The sequence below is a fragment of the Phoca vitulina genome, unplaced genomic scaffold (assembly GCF_004348235.1).
Source record: "Phoca vitulina isolate PV1807 unplaced genomic scaffold, GSC_HSeal_1.0 scaffold31, whole genome shotgun sequence".
NCBI lineage: Eukaryota > Metazoa > Chordata > Mammalia > Carnivora > Phocidae > Phoca > Phoca vitulina.
Genome location: NW_022589734.1, coordinates 9,629,034 through 9,642,214, shown reverse-complemented (window position 1 = coordinate 9,642,214; position 13,181 = coordinate 9,629,034).

The following is a 13,181-nucleotide window of genomic DNA, read 5'->3' as shown; positions in this document are numbered from 1 at the left end:
TTTCATAGTATTATATATTTTTTCACTTTCTATTGTAGTTATAAGCTAACTCTATTCTTATCTGTAATATATTTATTTCATATGTCTTTTCTCGATCAGTGTTTCCAGTTTGTCTATTTCAAGTCCTTTCAAAGGTTTCTCTTCTATGTTCCTGGTAAGTTTTAATATACATTTTATATTCCTTGTTTAATTATTGTTTTACTTTAATATTACTTCCAACTTATTTGAATTAATTTCTTAAATTGTGCTTTTATAGCTTCTTGACAGAGATGCTGGCATAGTGATTTTCAGTCTTTTTTCAAATTAAATGCATTGGGGATACAAGTTCCCACATAAGTTACTTTTTTGCTTGTTTTTCTCGTTTTGAGTTACATGCTTTTGTTGTCATTTAATCTTAAATATTTTATAATTTCTGCCTGTTTTATTCCTAATTGTATAAATCATTTAGAATGGTGTTCTCTAGTTTTCAAATATAACGTTATATTTCAACTACCTTTTTAAAGTTGGTTCCTGATTTAATTGTATTGTGACCACAAATGTGATCTACAAAATACAAATCTAATTGAGACTTCCTCTGTGGCCAGTTACATGACATTTTTTTGGTAAATGACTCCATGTGTAGTTGAAAAGAATGAGTTTTTTTTCTGGATATGAATCTACACAGAGCTATTAGAACAGGCTTTTTCATCATGGGAATTGAACTCACTGAAGTTTACATAACTTTCTGAAACAGATGTACTAAAGTTTCTCATTTTAGTATGACTTTCAATTTTCTCCTACATTTTTGTTAATTTTTTACTTTGTATATCTTTGAGGCTATGTTGTTAGATTCTTGTTAATTCCTGTATTGATGTAGTTTGGGGCTGCATTTTTCATTTTATGAGAAAAAAAAAAGTTTTCATTGGCTTCTGTATTGTTTTCCTGTCGCTGTTGTAACAAATTACTACACTCTTGGTGACTTAACACAATTAATCTATTCCCTTAGAGTTCTGAAAGCCAGATGTCCAAAATCAGTATCATTGGGTCAAAATCAGAGTATTGGCCAAGTCCCACTCCCTTCAGAGGTTCAAGGAGAGAATATACTCCTTGGAGCTTCTAGTGGTTGTCAGCACTCCTTGGCTTGTAGCCCTATCACTCCAATCTCTGCCTCTGTGGCCACCCTTCCTCCTTTCCTGTCTGTGTGAAATCCCCTCTATATCTCTCTTATAAAGTCACTCATGATGGCACTAAAGGCTCATCTGGTTCATCCGGGATAACTCCCCATCTCAAGATCATTAACTTAGGGGCGCCTGGGTGGCTCAGTTATTAAGTGTCTGCCTTCGGTTCAGGTCATGATCCCAGGGTCCTGGGATCAAGTCCCACATCAGGCTCCCTGCTTGGCGGGAAGCCTGCTTCTCCCTCCCCCACTCCTCCTGCTTGTGTTCCCTCTCTCTCTGTATCTCTGTCAAGTAAATAAATAAAATCTTAAAAAAAAAAAAAGATCATTAACCTAATCACATCTGTGAAGTCTGTTTTACCATGTAAGATAACAGATAACACTCACAGATCCTGGGTGCCTTTTGGTGAATGTTTCAACACTTTCTTGATTTTTTTTTAATTCTGTTTGCCACTTTAATATCACTATACCGATTTTCCTTTGATTTGTATTTTATTGTCATAGCTTTCTCATATCTTTATTTCAATTTTATTGTGCCATTTTTATTTTAGATATAGCTTTGACAAGAGTATTTTCACTTTCATTAGTGAGTCTCAGTGTTCTAGTTGCTGTTTTACTTTACATTTATTGTGATTGTTATTGTTTTAGTTTTTGTGCTATTCCAATCTCTTTCCATTTCTCCACTTGCAATCTTTCTCCTCCCACTTCCCATCCTCATCTTCTCTGGTTTGATTGAATTGGGTTAGTCTGATTTCATTTTTCCTGTACTAATTTGAGACTTACATCTTGTGTATTAATTTTTTCCAGGGTTACTGGTAGGTTTTTATAAACTTTATCTCATAACACCCAGAGTTAGTATCTAAATGGTTCCCAGAATTAAAATAAAAATTTCAACATGTTTGGGGCACCTGGGTGGCTCAGTCGTTAAGCGTCTGCCTTCGGCTCAGGTCATGATCCCAGGGTCCTGGGATTGAGCCCCGCTTCGGGCTCCCTGCTCAGCGGGAAGCCTGCTTCTCCCTCTCCCACGCCCCCTGCTTGTGTTCCCTGTCTCACTGTGTCTCTCTCTGTCACATAAATAAAAAAAAAAAATCTTAAAAAAAAAAAAAATTTTTCAACATGTTTTTACTGACCTCTTCTTGTTACTTTCCCTTCCTGTCCTAAATCAGAAATGTTGGTTCTAGATTGTCATTAAAAACAAACAAACAACAACAAAAAAACCCCACAACCATTTAAATAATTTTTTAAAATAAGTCTTACTAATTACTATTCAGCATTGCATTTTCTATCTTCTTATTTTTTGCCCGGATTTACTTTATTTTTCTTGAGAATCTATTATAGTAAATCCTCAGAGATCCTTGGGTGGTAAAGTTTCTAACTATAAGTATGAATACCTTTATTTTGCCTTTACATTAAAATGATAGTTGTACTGAATAAAAATTCTACACTTTCTTGTCCTTAGTCCTCAGTTGATTATGCTTTCTGAGTACTGTATAACTGATTTGGTAATAGTATATTAGGATGTTTGCTTCTTTTTTCTTTTTCTAGGATGTTTACTTGTGTAATCATTCTTGGACATGGACTTTTTTTTTGCAATATGTGTCAAGATTAGGTAACAATGAATTCTGAGTTAGGCAGCATTTGTTTTTTTATGACTCCCTAGGCTATTTAATATAGTTTATTATTCTGAAGAGATTATAAATAAAATCATTGGTGATGCTTTGTTTTAATCAATTAAGGTATCCAACTTTTAGTATCAATTTTATTGTCATATTTTCCTATCTGTCCTACTGAGATTTCAAATATACCAACATAATAATGAATATTATATTCTCTAGGGATTTTTCTATACTCTATGGTATACTATTTCTTCTTTTTAAAATAATTTTGAAGTATAAAGTATATATAAACAAAGGCAAAATCTTAATCATGCAGCTCAATGAACTATCAGAAGTATCTCTAAGCATGATGCTGTCACGAGGTCACAGAACAGAACACTAGCTGCATTTTATAGGGTCCCTTAATCCTCCAGTAGGTACTAAGTCCCTCATCTCCTTACTTGATCGTTATCTTGACTTCAACCATTATAGATCAGTTTGCCTGTTTTAGTTCATATGCATACCCTTTGACTCAGAAATTCCATATATGCTCTGCACTAATGAAAACATGCATCCACATGAAAAAAAGATATGTAAACAAACATTTCTGTTCCTCATTTTGAACTTGTTTATCCTTCTTTTAAGTTACATTTATGAGTCCATTTTTTTAAATTTTTTATTGTTATGTTAATCCCCATACATTACATCATTAGTTTTAGATATAGTGTTCCATGATTCATTGTTTGTGCATAACACCCAGTGCTCCATGCAGAACGTGCCCTCCTCAATACCCATCACCAGGCTAACCCATCCTCCCACCCCCCTCCCCTCTAGAACCCTCAGTTTGTTTTTCAGAGTCCATCGTCTCTCATGGTTCTTCTCCCCCTCCGATTTCCCCCCCTTCATTCTTCCCCTGCTGCTACATTCTTCTTCTTCTTTTTTTCTTTCTTAACATATATTGCATTATTTGTTTCAGAGGTACAGATCTGAGATTCAACAGTCTTGCACAATTCACAGCGCTTACCAGAACACATACCCTCCCCAGTGTCCATCACCCAGTCACCCCATCCCTCCCACCCCACCCCCCACTCCAGCAACCCTCAGTTTGTTTCCTGAGATTAAGAATTCCTCATATCAGTGAGGTCATATGATACATGTCTTTCTCTGTTTGACTTATTTCGCTCAGCATAATACCCTCCAGTTCCATCCACGTCATTGCAAATGGCAAGATCTCATTCCTTTTGATGGCTGCATAATATTCCATTGTATATATATACCATTGTATATATATATACCATTGTATATATATATATGTATATATATACATCTTCTTTATCCATTCATCTGTCGATGGACATCTTGGCTATGAGTCCATTTTTTACAATCTATTTCAAAGTATTTTCTCTTACATATTTTAGCTCTACTTGTTTTCCATTTTATTAGTGTTTTTTATACATGTTACTTTCATTAGCTTATAGCTGGTTTTGTGATTCTTTTTGTAATATTCTTATTACATTAAAAAAAAAAATAAAGCACTAAATCCCTAAATGTAGTTTGGTCTCATTTCATTAGCTTTCACAGAGTATTTTTATATTTCTTATTTACAAATAGTGATTATAATTTTGAAGAATGATAGCTCATAAATGTTCTTTTTTTCAGAATTTACAGAGATTTTATTTATTCTTTAGTATAATATAGTCCTTAAAAATAGGTACTTTCTATTAGATAAAATATTTATTTATTTACTTATTTAACAACTATTAACTTTATTACCTAATGTAGGAAATTATATTAATTACTAAACAAGGTAGGAGATATACATAGAAGATAGGTGTAGATATATACATATATAAATATGTACATATATCTATTATGGTATTCCAAATACTTTCTTATTACTTTATTGTCTACTTGATTTTTTGAAGGCTCAAGTAGATATGTGACAGTCTCCTATAACTTCTTATATTTTCTAATATTATTTGCTTTGTACTGTTTAAATTTGTGATTTTCCCTTAATGTTATCAAAGGAATTAAATTTAGTATATTATGCTTAAATCTCATCCTTTATCTTATCTTTGTTAACAGAAAATGAGATTACTGTGAATAACTTATTTAATATTATGTCTCTTCTCCTTGAGATTTATTTTGTACATTTCTTTTTCCAATTATTAGAGTTAAATTTTAATTATATAAGTGCTTTCCATTAGTACTTTAAGATGAAGCACTAGAATTTCTGAGAATCTCAATTGTATTTCTCTCTTGATTAGCTGATTTCCACATGCAGATTATATGTTTATTTTCAAAATGATATGTGAGTCGGCATATTTTCTGTCTTCCTATGTGTTGAAATATTTCTTATGACATTTTAAGAAATTAAAAAAAGTCATTTTTGAACTTAAAATGGTTGAAACATTGTCTCTTTTCCTCAAAATTCTGAAATAAGTCTTTATTATTTTTTTACTACTCAGACCTATGCAGAAGAATTATAATTGTTGCTTTGCATATAAAAATTTTTCTCATTTGTTTTGTTTTGTTTTTGTTTTACCTACCTTAAAAATTTTAGCATTTGCTCTTTAATCTTACAATTCAACATTTGCCTGACACAATATTTGCCACATGTATATAGATAAACATTGTGAATTTTTCTATTTGTATCTGCAGTTAAGATTTTTTTAAAGATTTTATTTATTTATTTGACAGAGAGAGACAGCACACAAGCAGGGGGGGAGTGGCAGGCAGAGGGAGAAGCAGGTTTCCCACTGAGCAAGGAGCCCATGTGGGGCTCCATCCCAGGACCCAGGGGTCATGACCTGAGCCGAAGGCAGATGCTTAACCAGCTGAGCCACCCAGGAGACCCACAGTTAATATTTTTTAGCTCTGCTGATCTTGTAAATTTCCTACTTTTTAGGTTAGCATGTGTCATGCAAAACTGAAATCTTTTATCTTATCACTTTAATATTTATCTTTTTTTTTTTTCCCTTCAGGGAGATTTTCTAGGGTTTGCATCTAATATTGTTTGTTTCTTTCTCTTCATTTCATTTCTTTGGTATCTCCAATGCATATCTCATTTCCACTACTGATATCATGGCTCCTTTTTGGTATGCCCCTTCCTGTGGGAGCCTCTTGCCCACTTCTCTTTTTATCTTACTCTTTTCTGTCTTTAGCAGTATTTGCTCCAGGTTAATTTTAGATATTGAAAATAAGTAGCTTCTGAAATTATATCTGGTTGATCCAGTGTTGAAAATAGCTTCCCAAATTTTATCTCGTTCTTTGAGACTTTAAAATGCTAGTTTTTTATTTTTTGGGTTTTTTTTTGTAATTTTCATTACTCTAAGTTTTTCTTTTTTTTCCCAACATGTATCCTTGCATGAGGAAAAAACAATCCACTGAAACACATTATTTACCATACACTGTATGTACGTCTTTTCCTTGCCCTTATTGTAGATCCATGGTAGTCATGAATCTTCCACTAGAGATGTGATTCATGTGAATAATTTTTAGTAAAATATCTAGTTTTAGTTCAACATTGTGGATTAGTCTGAGACCTTTTGAAACCACTGTGAGGTTCCTTGGGACTCTGAATCAGTGGATAAAGAAATAAACAGCACATAATCTATCATCAACGTCATATACTGAAACAAGAACCTACCATCAACATCATATACTGAGATCAGACCAGTTATCTCTAAATCTTCATTTGGTCAATATTTTAATCATGGAGACTAAAACTGCCTGGGAGTAATCTTTCCTCTTTAAGTACTACTTCTTTTTTTTTTTTTTTTTTTTTTAAGACTTATTTATTCATGAGAGAGAGAGAGAGAAAGCGGGGGCTGGGGGAAGCAGATGGAGAGAGAGAATCCTGAAGCAAGACTCCCCATGGAGCACGGAGTCTGACTCCATCCCGGGACCCTGAGATCATGACCTGAGCTGAAATCAAGAGTTGGATGCTTAACTGACTGAGCCACCCAGGTGCCCCAAAGAACTATTCCTTTTTAAAAAAATTTCTAACAATATTTCTCTATGATCATATGTAAAAATGAAGTGGGATGGATAACAATACTCTTCATATCAAGAAGTGGTACTCACATCTAAAAAAGAAATCCTTTTGCTGTCCTCACAATGATTTTTACATAAAAATAGGAGAGGCTGTAAGTCACTGACTACTTACCTCATAATTTCTCTTGCCTCTGAGGTTTTGCATATGATGGAAAAACCTCTGTTACATTTACCTAAATAATTTTTAGACATCGTCTTTCAAATCTTTGCTTAGATCTCACCATAACCTCCTGCAGGCAATATTTTAAAATCCCTATATCAAATTAAGAGCTCCTGATTTGTTACCATGGTAACCAGTGATTGTTCCTATTGTAGTCCTTAGCGCACTTCATTGAAAATTCCTCCATACTTGTCACTCCTGAGTTCAGTGAAAGTGCCTTAATTGGCATTGCACTACTAATAGCCATAATCTAGGTTCAATAAATAGGAATTAATTGAATGGATGAGAGAGCTACTAGCTAGATATTAGATTCCATTTTAAATCCCAATTACAACCACTAATTTTCAGCCTCTAAGACTATGGGATATGATAAAGGCTAAGGGCTCAGAAATGTCCAAAGTCAATCAGAAGTATGGGGGTGGGGGCTGGAGGAGGTGATGGGGGTTGTGTGGATGGGAATGTCTGCTGCTTCAGTTAGCATCTCATCTGTTTTGAAAATCCTGCAGATCATCTCTTGCCAAAGCCCCCAGACTCCACCCATACCTTATACACAAGGATAGCAAACCTGGGGAAAACTCTGAAAGTGAGAACCAAGACACTAAGAAACTAAGATAAAGTACATTGGGTTCTAAAAGCCTGTAAGATGTATTTTCCTGGACTAGTTCACTGCTTAAAGAAATGAGTTTGTGGCTCCCAGCTACAGGTAAACAGCTAGGCTTCATGAATTACAGGTGTACATACTGTTCCTTAGGGCCCAGAATTTAAATTCATACCACTGAACAGTTTTTAAAGGCTTTAACACATTATTTTGTTTGTATGCAAATGAGGGCTGCTAATTTCAAATGAGTCTTAACTATTTATTTAAGTAGTCCCAAAGGATCTCTACTTGAAAACAACTTGCTAGCAGTTATTTCAAGTACTAGATGCACTCAGAAAACAATAAACTGTGTTTTAAATTAATTTAGTAACTTGGGTTACCAATTCCAACAGATCTATATAATTAATCTGAATCAGAGAATCTATTGCAGACAATGTCTTTTTTTTTAACCTGAATTTAAGATTCTGAAGGGAAAATGAAAATATCTTAGACACAGATATGCAAATAAGATATTACAGTCAATGAAAAGCCTTTATATAACTACCCATTGGAACCTGACAATAAGAATATGACAATATAGTCAACAATTGAGATATATAATATTAATATATTTATTTAGAAGATGAGGCCAATGAAGCTTAAGACTTAAAGTAACTTGCCCCATTTGGGAGAGCCGCAACTTGAACCTGTGACTTAGAATATAATCACAATGGTTCTAAATGATCTTGTTTGCAGGGCTGCCACACTGAATAATTCCAGATGGTCACCATTCACATCATGAGGCCACTCAATGATCCTGATTGGCTGACCATGTTTAAAGCAATTGAAATATTTAGTATCCACATGTAAGGCAATTTGTAACAGCAAGGACAGCTGCTGGTTTTGTAGCAAATACTGTTGCTATTCAGGACATGACCAAAATCTTTCATACCATTCTCAGCATCCCATGGTAAAAGAATAATTTTTCTTTTCTTTTCCAAAGAGTGGGAGGCCACTGAACTACTGAACACAATCTCCTTGATCCTACCTGGATTCTAAATTCAGGATTTTTGCATTAGAATCATAAGTTAAAGGTGGAAAAGATATTAGAGGTCATTTAGCACCATCTCTGATTTTGCATTTAAAGATGTTGAGAACTAGGGTCTAAAATGACTTGTTGAACTTTGCACAGTTAGGTTGTGGCAGAACAAGAACACCCACAAAAATTTGAACTGTTGACTTATTCTAGTTTTTTTTTTTTTTTCATAATGCTGTACTTTAAATACTATTTGCTAAGTTATATAAGCATTTGTAAAATATTTTTCCAAGTTATTACTGTGATATAGCTCTCTTCAGAGCCTACTGGACTATAGTAAAATAATAACTAGATGTAAGGAAGGATTTATTTTCTAGAGGGCTCCCAGCAAATAGCCAGTGCTCAATAAATTTTTATTGATGACATAAAAGACTAGAAATAATGAAACATCCAAAATTATGTATAAGTGATTTTATTATTACTAAATTGATTTTAGTAAAATTGGGAAAATTGATTTAAAAAAAAAGAAGTATCACGTTGAAAATTCAATAATAAGATCTTCCATGAGGATACTCACTACATTGTATGCTATCTGTGGGGTTACTGGCTTAATTAGTACTAAGAAGTAATGTAATTCCAGCTAAACCGCTTAACTTGGACATCAGCGCCCTCATTTTCTAAATGTAGATATTAAAAATACTTATCTTCTGGGATTGTTTGGTCCCCTACACCCATCCAAAGAGCAACAGTGAAAATAAAAACCATACAGAAGATCTCAGGGATGTTTATGTGCCCGGCCTAGAATGGCATACGTCACTTCTTCCCAAATTCCATTGGTCAGGAGTTATCCTATGACCTCATCTGGATACAAAAGATGCTGAAACTAACAGATGTGTAAGGTTTCTGTACTGGTATATTAGTGAGGGCGTATCATGTAACTTCTGTAACAACCAACAAAACACTTTCAGCATTTTAGCATAATTGAGAGTTACCTCTTGCTTGTGTTATTCTCCAGTCACTTGGGGCAGGGAAGGATTTGTTCCTTGTCCGTACATTCATTCAGGGACTTCAGCTCCTTGAGTATCACAAGAACCATGATACTCAAATGTTAAAATGCATCAGCATCACCTGGAGGACTCGCTAAAGCAGATTGTTGGACCTGCTCCCAGAGTTTCTGATTCAGTAGGTTTGGGTTGGGGTCCAAGGATTTTCATGCTTAATAGGCTCCTGGAAAATGCTGGTGCTGTGAAACTGTAAGACTGGGGATAATGATTTGAGATCCTCTGTGTTTAGCCTCATTCACCACTTATGCACCCCCAAAGTCTCCTACATCCATATACCAAGTAACAGCAAAAGACCAAGGCAACATGGAAGGTGCTGGGGATGCTTTTGGGCCAGGCCTAGAAGTGGCAAATGCCATTTCTTCCTACCTTCCATAACTCAGAAGTTATCCTATGTCTCCAACCTAGATGCACAGGGGACTGAAACTCACAGGGTGCAAGGAAGGAAGGAAGCACGCAAATGCTAGTGAGTAGTAGCAATGTTTTTAAAAGATTTGTTTATTTATTAAAGAGAGAGTGTGCTTGAGTGGAGGGGAGGGGCAGGGGGACGGAGAAGATCTTGAGCAGTCTCTCCGCTGAGTGCGGAGCCCGATGCAGGCTCAATCCCAGGACCCTGAGACCATGAGCTGAGCCAAAACCGAGAGTCTGATGCTCAACTGACTGAACCACCCAGGAACCCCAAGTAGTAGCAGTCTTAGTCACAACTGGTAGGAACACATCATTAAATTATTGATAATGATAAAGTAATTTATTAAGATTTCCTTCGATATTGATATAATCAGGGAAGACATCTAAATTATAAAGTGACTTGCCTGTCATTAGAATTCATTTATCATCTGTTAGGCAAGGAAATAATGAATTAGAAATGTCACTGACCCTCTAAGGAAGCACCTTGGTAACATTGTAAACTGTGATGCGAATGTTTGTCAATTTTAAAATATTCTTTGAACTGAATTTCTGAAAGAAAGGTAAAGAAAAGAAATTGCACTTTTTGTTAAGTGTCAATAAGAAAACAGTCCAACTCAAACTCAATAGTTCCCTCAAGTGACTTTCATGACAGAGAGAACCATGTGTGAAATTAAACAGCATGTGTCACTTTGTTGAGGTTTTTCTGTGGGTTGTATTTTTCTAAGTGTAATCTGAGCCGTTTCAACTAAGTTTTCACCGCACCATTTATAACTTTTCCTATATTTATTTACTCGGAAATATATTATTCTTATGTCATAGTGCCAAGAAATCTGGTTAGTAAAAATGCCAGATTCTTTTATTTGATTTTATTTGATTTCATTAGGGACCATCAGCCTAGCTGCTTAAGTGCCCGACTACCGTTTGCAGTTAAACATTCATTAAGGAATCCCCAGTGGGTTCATTTGTTTCACTGAGGTCCAATTACAGTGCCACAAAAGCAGTTTTTGTAGCAATTAGCTGATTTTTCCTGTTTATGTTCTGTCTCTTTAGGAAGAGGACTAGCTTGTGGAGGTCAGATTTTTAATTAGGCACGATTTAGGGCCAATAAGAAAACTGATAATTTACTAAATGGCTGTGGTGGACTTAACAGCTCAAAGCAGAGGTAAATAACGCAACAGGGACCCCAGGACTCTGTTTTCCTGGTGTGCACAGCTCAGAGCCCTACAATGCAAGGAATAGATTATGTGTTAAATGGTTGTCAATGATGCTAATGTGCCATGCAGGGCACCAGGGTTTTAACCTCCAGTGCCACCAGGATTAGTTATCCACACGGTTTTGTTCCTGGTCATATGTCAGGAAAGAGAGGAATTCACTTGTATTTGATTTCCTCGAAGTCAGTCTGAGAAGGAAACATTTGGTAAAACAGGGCAAGAATATATTATTACCAAAAGGCTAGGCTACAGTCTACCAAACAACCCTCAGTTGACCCTAATTGTAAGATTAACATCCTCAGTGTTATAGGTAGACTCTTATGGGCTGAATGATGTCTCCCTAAAATTCATATGTTGGAGTCCTAACCTGAGAATATGATTGTATTTGGGGACAAGGTCATTAAATAAATGATTAAGGTTAATGAGGTAATTTGGGTGTGCCCTAATCCAGTATGACTGGTGTCCTTATTTAAAAGAGAAGGTTAGGACACAGATACACAGGGAAGATCATGGAAAGGCACAGGGAGAAGACAGCAGCCGTAGGCCAAAGAGAGAAGCCTCACAAAACCAGTCCTTCCGACAGCTTGCTCTCGGTCTTCCAGCCGCCTGGACTTTGAGGAAATCAATTTCTGTTGTTTAATCCACCCAGTCTGGGGTACTTTGTTAAAGTAGCACTAGCACACTAATACATCCACCTACTAGATGAATTTGAATAATCACATTTAGGCAATAGACATGGACGATTCCATAAATTCCCATTAGTATGCCAAGTCTATGGCATCAAAGGATAACTCCAGAGGTAAGGATGATTGGTACCCAGGTTTTGCTATCCAGTCATCTAAGCAAGAGCAAGAGAATGTTCTCCCAAAACAAGTCAACATATCATTATTCTAGGATCATAAGCAAAACAACAATACTGCTATACACAATCCAAAAAAGTCCTGCAAACTGTAGGAGTTTCAGCTCCAAACTATGTAAAAGACACACATTGTTTGAAATCTCAGGAAGAAAAAATGGGATTAAAAATAGACAGTTGGAAGATTTAGATAGAAGAAAGCCGTATTTGTTATTAAATATATACCTTTATTAAAATGAAATTATAAAAACAGTAAATGCTACTCACGATATACCTATTAAGTAAGTGTTAAGGCTACAGTGAAAACCATTTTTATTCACCAAAACCTTCCCTTCTCTATAAATTCAAAAAGATTGCTTGCATATTTGCTTTCCTTTATTGAGATAATATGCCTTCTAAGGCACTCTTTTTCAATGTCTGGACATTTATCAAAATCACTGCTGGATTTTATAATTTGGAGGTTTTGATTCTGACATCCTTGTTCCCTGATCCTGAGACCAAGAGAAACTTTAATCTTTGAGATGCTTTAGGAAGCTCCTATTTAATTTACTGGTCCTAGAAGAGTGTGTATCCCTCAAATCTCTTCTCAGTCCTGTGACAACTTCATGGGGAACCCACCCTGATGGCACCTCCAGCCCAAACCTCACCCCACCTCTCCACAGGGAGCCTGGCTGTACTTTCTTCCCCCTCTCCCCTCCCCCAGTGTTCATCATGGACTGAACAGAAGAAATGCTCTACCTCAACCACATCCTCTTATGACCTCCCTTTTACCTCCCAATATCCAACTCCTTTTATTTCTGTCACCAACACGTATGACATAATTCCTGAATACCAGCACTAAAATCCACACAGAGGAGGAACTAGCACACAACGGTGATTCTCAGATGTCGAAATTCAACTAGGATGACCTACGTGTGTTTTTAGGAAGAATGTGTGTTTGTGTGTATGTGTCTCTCTCTTTATTCTTAACAGAAAAAACGTCTTAAATTATTGTAGCTATTCCTTCCTCTTGCATGTAAACTTAGTTTTTTGCTAAATAGTTTCTTTAGGAAAATGATTTCATCC